Source organism: Lucilia cuprina, chromosome 3 (genome assembly GCF_022045245.1).
Source record: "Lucilia cuprina isolate Lc7/37 chromosome 3, ASM2204524v1, whole genome shotgun sequence".
Lineage (NCBI taxonomy): Eukaryota > Metazoa > Arthropoda > Insecta > Diptera > Calliphoridae > Lucilia > Lucilia cuprina.
Genome location: NC_060951.1, coordinates 20,004,271 through 20,012,170, shown reverse-complemented (window position 1 = coordinate 20,012,170; position 7,900 = coordinate 20,004,271).

Below are 7,900 nucleotides of genomic sequence, written 5' to 3'. Positions count from 1 at the left end.
CTAGATCGTCTTAGAATCTTACGAGGTCCCAGAATATATATACTTTATGGGGTCTTGGAGCAATATTTCGATGTGTTACACACGGAATGACAAAATCAATATACCCCCATCTTTTTTGATGGTGGGTATAATAAAAGAAAATTAAAAAAATCAAGTAAGAGTTTTATATTAGGCTGTGCCGAATATATATAACCTTCACCATGGTGTGTTAAAAAACAGTCAGTACCAATTTTATTACAAAAAATCAAAAAATATCAATTACAAAACGGTAAGGTACCAAAAAATCCCCTTTTATGGCTTCCGTTAATCCAGGCTCTACATAATTAAATTCATGTTTCTAGTTTAAATATTATAGAAATTTCAAAAAGTACCTTTTGTAGAACGAAAAAGTACTTAAAAGTCCCCTTTTATGTGTTCTGACCTAATCCGGACTCTACAAACTTAATTGCATGTTTCTAGGTTCAATATTATAGAAATTCAAAAAGTACCTTTTGTAGAACGAAAAAGTCCCTTTTTCTAGGTTCTTACCTAGTCAAGGCCCTACATACTAAATTTCATGTTTCTAGGTTCTATATTATAGAAAATTCAAAAAGTACCTTTTGTAGAACGAAAAGGTACCAAAAAATCCCCTTTGATGTGTTCTCGTCTAATCCGGACTCTACATACTTAATTTCATGTTTATAAGTTCATTATAATAGAAAACTCAAAAAGTACTTTTTGAAAAGCGAAAAAGCACCAAAAAGTTACTTTTTATTCTCATCTCTTTCTGAATCTACGTACCAAATTTCGTGTCCCTTGTTTCTCGTACATGGAAACGTGTTTGTTTTGTTATTCTTCTCATTCGTACAACAACAAATCAATGCAATTAATACGTAGTTTCTGAAACAAAAGTTTCTATGTGTGGACATTAAGGAAACTTCAAAAGAGAATTAAGAAAAAGTTTCTAAACAAAAGTTTCCTAGTGTGGACCAGGTCAAAGAAAACTCAAAAAGTACCTTTTGAAAAACGAAAAAGTACCGAAAAGTTCACTTTTTCCGGTTCTCACCTAATTCCGACTCTACATACTTAACTTCATGTTTCTGGGTTCATTATAGAAAACTCAAAAAGTACCTTTTGAAAAACGAAAAAGTACCAAAAAGTTCCACTTTATGTATTCTCATCTAATTTCGAATCTACGTACTTAATTTTATGTTCCTAGGTTCAATATTATAGAAAATTCAAAATGTACCTTTTGTAGAACGAAAAAAGGGAACTTTTTCCCTTTTTTGGATTCTCACCTACATACTACATACTAAATTCATATTTACTAAATTTCATATTTCTAGGTTCAATATTATAGAAAATTCAAAAAGTACCTTTTGAAAAACAAAAAAATATCTCGCTTTGCTACAGAGTACAATATCAAATTTTTTTGCAATTTCTGTTTAAGGATGAATAAAAAATCTCAGTTTTTGATGAAATTTTCAGAGGTTGTCTCTGATTTTTGCTCATATCTCCGTTATTTATCTACCGATTTTGTTGATTTTAATCGTCCCGAAAGCATGTCTGACAGAATTATTGAAGATTTAGATCTCGCCGATATCTGGGGTCTTCTAAAAACTGATTTCAACAAACATACAGACAGACGGATATCGACTTCTCCAGAATATATATACTTTATATGGTCGGAAAATTTTATTATAGAAATTACAAACGGAATGACAAACTTATATATACTCTTCTCCAAATGAAATAACTCCCAACGGGTAAAATGAAATAATACCCCAAAAATATTTCATACAATTAGGGACTTATTTCATATAAAATTACTCCCATTTTATTGAAACATACTTATAATTTTTCTATTTCCTTCAATGAAAAAACTCCCAATAAAATTTTTGTTGTAAATAATTTTATTTTGTGATAAAATTATGAGTTATTTCACATGTAAAGGCAGTAATTTAATTCATGCATTTTTTTGTTAAAATTGGAAATTATTTCATCCTTTCCTTGCACACCTTGATAAAATACATAGTCATTAGATTATAAACATTCTGATATTGTTAAATGTAACAAATTAATCTTACACAAATAGTCCATTTATAAAGAAAAGTCTTAATTTATTTCCAGAGCTGAAATTCTTCTTCTCCTGATGTGGAATTTTCCTATAACGAAACTACACTGTTTAATCGACCATCGTTCATAGATTCATAAATCGACTTTTGTTTTTTTTTTTGGTTTGTACATTATATGGGGATACTTTATGACAATTAAAAATTTTAAAATAAATTGCAATAAATTTCCATTTTGTAGCGGAAATAAACATACAGTTGCGAACAAATACAAAGAAGATTTTATTTAAAATGCTCATATAATTATATTTTATAATTTACTTTTTTAAATTTCTAATATATGAGTTAGAGTAAGTCCCACTGTACTTATATTTTTGAATAGAAAAATACCAAGATTTACATAGCTGTTCAGATGGAAAATTTATCACATTACAAACACCATTTTATTATACCCACCATCAAAAAAGATGGGGGGTATATTGATTTTGTCATTCCGTGTGTAACACATCGAAATATTGCTCCAAGACCCCATAAAGTATATATATTCTGGGACCTCGTAAGATTCTAAGACGATCTAGCCATGTCCGTCCGTCTGTCTGCCCACAAAATTAGAGATATTGAGATGAAATTTTCCCAAAATATATTTTATTGATCAGAAATGTCTGGTATTGAAAATGGGCAAAATCGGTCAACGATTTCACATACCCTGATGTTTTCATTAATATCGATATATAATAATAAAATATTCAAAATATCAAAGTTCATTTATATAACAGTGATTTGATGGTGGGTATAAAAGATTCGGCAAAGCCGAATATAACACTCTTACTTGTTTTATATTTTAATAGCGCACTAAAATATGCATTAGCTGTATAATAATTTACTTTGTTGAATGTGTGTGAAAGTGATCCTTGTGAGTTAAGAACAGTTATGGATGATATAAAAGAAATATTCGTGCCAAATTTTGTACAGATATCGTTATTTAAAAATGTTATATGCGTTTTTGAAGAAAAACTTGTACGGGAGCTATGACTAATTGTGGACCGATAGAAAACCATTTTAAATTATATTTTCTGGATATAAAAGTAATATTTATGTTAAATTTTGTATGAATTAAAAACTTTACTGTATACAAAAGTAATATTTGTGCAAAATTTTGTATAAATATCTTAATTAAGTAATGAGTTATGTGAGTTTAAGTAATTTTCGGGAGCGGAAATTGGAGATATGACCAATTGTAGACCGTTTGGAATAAATAATTACAGTAACATTTCTGTTTACAAAATCAATACATATGCCATATGACATCGTGATGTTGTAGTGAGTTATGAGTGTTTAAGTGACTCAGGCGACGTTAGGCGACCTTGCATAGGAGCTATAACTAAATATGTCTTTAAGTGAATATGTACATTTGTGTGGGATGTAAATGAAGTTGAAGCAAACCAATTCCTAAAATTTTTACCGGTGTCACAGTTTTTGTGAAAATTAAATAAGAAGTTGTAAAAAAGCGTACAATTTTCGGAGTTATTTTAAATTTTGAATCATAACTTCTTCCTATGTGAACCGATTTTGCTCATTTTCGATACTTAACCTCCTTGGACAATAATAAATCTTTTTGCCGAATTTATACCCTCTATTTCCACTGATGGTGATGGAGGGTATAGAAAATGGTTTTGCATTTGAAAATGCTTGACGGCCGGATGTGTAATATTTAAAGTCAATGATTGAAGTGTAAAGAACTTAGACATACATCCAAATTATTATTATTATTTTTTTCAAAAAATATTGAATTAATTGATTATTTTTACATTGTTTTAGAAAAAAATAGTAAGAAACATATATAACATAAGAGTTATAAAGATTCTAAGGAAATGGCAAGAAAACTTCTGCTCTTTTTAGTTTCTTCAACTTCTATTCTTTTGTGTCATACTGTCCGGACATATACATTTTACGAGAAATAATATCCGAAACTTTTTTAATAATAGTTACACTGATAAATTTATCGATAGTTTATTTTAACTACGATAGCATGCTCTTTCTTTAAATTTTATTTAAACAATTTTTTGTTTATCTTAATGTTATATACATACATTTTTAATTGATTTAAGTAAATTTTTAATTGATTGAAAAAAAAAATCTGGCAAACTTTCCTATTTGTTTTTATTTCTTATTCTAGGAATATTTATAATTCTTAAATAGTCAATAAAATTTTAGCCATATAGTATTCAAGTTTCTTGACAAGGTTAACTCTTAAATTTGTTACACATATTGATAAAAATAATAGTACTATGTAAATTTTCTAAAATATGTTGAGTTTTCCCTAATTAATTTGTCACTTAAAAAACATTATGTAGGCATGTTATATATCAATGGAAAGGTAATTTTGTCTATTTTTCAAAACTGTATATAATTTTTAAAAAATTATATATACTGTATATATACTTAAAAAAAAAAAATAAAAAATGTTTGTTATTCAGTTTTTGCGAAGATACAAATTTTTCAAATTGCAATAAAAATTTTATTTATGAATATTTTTTAATGAAATTTTACAGTTAGGTAGATTTTTTTACTCAAAATCCAAAATTAAATAAAAATTTTGAATTTTCTTATTAGAAATCCTGGAATTTTCAAAAAAGTTTTAAAAAATCCCAAAAATGAGATTTTTTGTTTTTTTGCCTATTATATCCATACCAGGGGCGGGGTTATCGAAACCCATTACAAAATGATTAAGAATATATTGAGTCATACAAAACAGGTCACTATAATTTGATATCGACTATGCGATTTGAGAATTTTTGCTCAAAATTGAATTATCCATAAAAAATAGGGTTTTTTTTGGATGGACCTGGTCCCCTCGGTATAAAACATTCTTAGGTTTTGTTTCATTTATCGTATTCAATGTAAAGTCAGCTTTCTAAAAAGTATAAATTCTAAATACATCTTCTTAGTAACTTTTTAGATAACTTAAAAAGAAAAAGATACTTTTTTCCCAAAAAAATGGCCAAAAATCGCCTTTTTTTAATTTTTTAAATTAAAATGCCTATAACTTTGGACTCATTCAAGATTTTTTACATTATTCTTTCACTGCTTGATATATAAACTTGTTGCCAAGCGAATAAAAGAAAAAAATGGCGAAAATCGGAAATATTTGGACCCGCTATTATCAAAAAACTAAAGTAAGTACGGTAAAAATTTAAAAATTTTAATTTTCAAATGCGAATATCTCCTAGACTATAAGAGATAATTTGCTGGAACTCAAATGAAGAAATAGGATCGTTTTAAAAATTTAACATAGCCTAATTTGAAGAACTCACCTGTTTCACCATTTGCTTTACTTCATCCTTTTTGTAATTTGATATAATGGTGTTGTTATTATCATCTGAGGATTCAGAGTCGGAACCCTCACCTTTATTTAAAGGCTGAGGTAGCTTAGAGTTTTCTCCGAGAACATCCTTCTCTTTCACCCCTATGTTTTTGCCAATGGCATGCTGTACACTTGACGCATTGTCCGCCACGGAGGCCAAGGTACCCACCTCCGTAGAAGTATTTTGCTCACGATTGCAGGATGACGACGACACGTGACTCGCGAGTGGACCAACTGTGTTATTTAGGCCCTGTACCGTAATTTTAATCTTTTTATTTTCTATGTTGTTTTTTCCAGTTTTTTAGTCTGCGGACAGATGGTCCGTCACCCGGGGACACGCTCGGTAGGAAAAACGGGAAAACTCCCCCGAGCTAAACTACCGATAAATTTTTCTGTGTAGGTGAGAAGTTTTATTTTTTATTTTCTATGTTGTTTTATATATATATATATATATATATATATAATATATATATATATATATATTATATATATATATATATATATATATATATATATATATATATATATATATATATATATATATATATATATATATATATATATATATTAATATATATATGGATGTGATCAAAATTATATCCTGATTTTGTGGCATATTTTATGCCCTCTACTATAAACACATAGATACATGACTACTACTGTTAGTTTGTAAATTATTTATAATGTTCGCATAACTGATTTATTGCTGGAAATTTCTGTTAACAATTTTAAAAAGTTCTATTGCATAAAGTGCAATTATCAATATGTACACATGTCTTCCCTATAAGCATCCCATCATAATTGAGTAAATTTTAATATAAATTCTATGTGCTTCTGTACTTAATTTCAAGTAATTCATTTAACACTTGGATACAATTTTTACAGAATTTTATTATTGGAAATATTCAGAATCTGATATCGGTTTAAGGAAATTTGAAATCTTAGAATTCAGTTTTTTTGGCAAACTAAGAAATTAATGTATTTATTTTTGATTTTGACTTGCTCTCGCCAACCAGTGAGTCTCCAAACTTGAAATATGTTTCAGCAGATGCATTTAATTATCCTTTCAGTTTTTTTATACCCATAAAAGTATATATATTCTGGTTCCTTATTAGATTCTGAAACGATCTAGCCATGTCCGTCCGTCTGTCTGTTCCCAACGGAAAGATCTAGGGAGCTGAAATTTTGCAAAAAAATTTTCAGTTGCAGCTTATTATGAGGATCGTTACATAAGTGAACCTATTCCCTATATAAAGTCCATTTCTTTAACGCTCATTACTGGCACGAAAATGCAAGTACAGAGATAAAATTCGATATTAACAAGTTTTATATGAGCCAAAATCCCTTTTCTTACCTTTTGTGATAATTTTATCACAAATGGGAGTACAGAGAGAGTACATAAACAAAGTTTGTACAATCCAAAATTTCTTTACTATCCTTTGTGATGATCGGTCCATATTTGACCCTACCCCTCATATAAGGCTCTCTTCAGAAAATTACTTTAAAAGAAAAAAAATAAATTTACGAACCAATACAAAAATTTTTTCCAATTAAAAAAATATGCTAATAACTAAACAATGATTATTATACAATGTATTATTAAACAATGTATTATATTGGGTCATGCCGAATCTTCTATACCCACCATCAAATTTTGTGTCGTAAAATTAATGTAAATTTTGGAAGGTCTTCTAATTTATTTGATATAGACTGAACATTACTATTCGAAATTAATGTAGACATCCAATTGATTTTCAAAATAAGGCCTTTAGATATATTTTTGTTGCTATTAAACTTGTTTATGATAAATTTTACCACTACACTGCTATTATTAAGCCAGTTGTGAGCGCTAAAGTAATTTTCTGATCATTTATGAACCGATCTTCATAAGATTTGGTAGATTTTGACTTGTAATAAAATTAGTTATCTCTAATTTCATCGCTGTACTCGCATTTTACAGGTAGTTAGAATTTAAGCCGACATTATTTAGGGAAAGGTTCAATTATAAACCAATCATTATAATATTTTGCAGAGAGATTATATCTTATAAGAAACTTATTTATGAATGTCAAATTTCATCGTTATAATTGTTTCTTAAGCCATTAGAGCGTTTAAATTACTTACTGGAGGGGACCTTATATGGGGAAGTGTCAGTTATGTATCGAAACTTATAAAATATGAGATTTTCGCTTGTATGAAATATATTTGTGTGGAATTTCTTCGCTGTAATCGTATTTTTTATACAGTAATGATCGGACTACTGTAATTATATCGTTGTTAAAAACCTTGGTTTACATATTTGATTAAATTTTTAATTAAATATTTCTGAAATTTAGTTTTTTTTAAACAATTAATTGCTTAAATATATCGGAGGCGAGGTAGAAATCAAGTTAAATGCTTTATTATGAAAATTAAATCATAATTTCTTACTTGTTATTTTTAGATATCCGATAGTATCTATGGCTATTTATTGCCCTTTTTATTT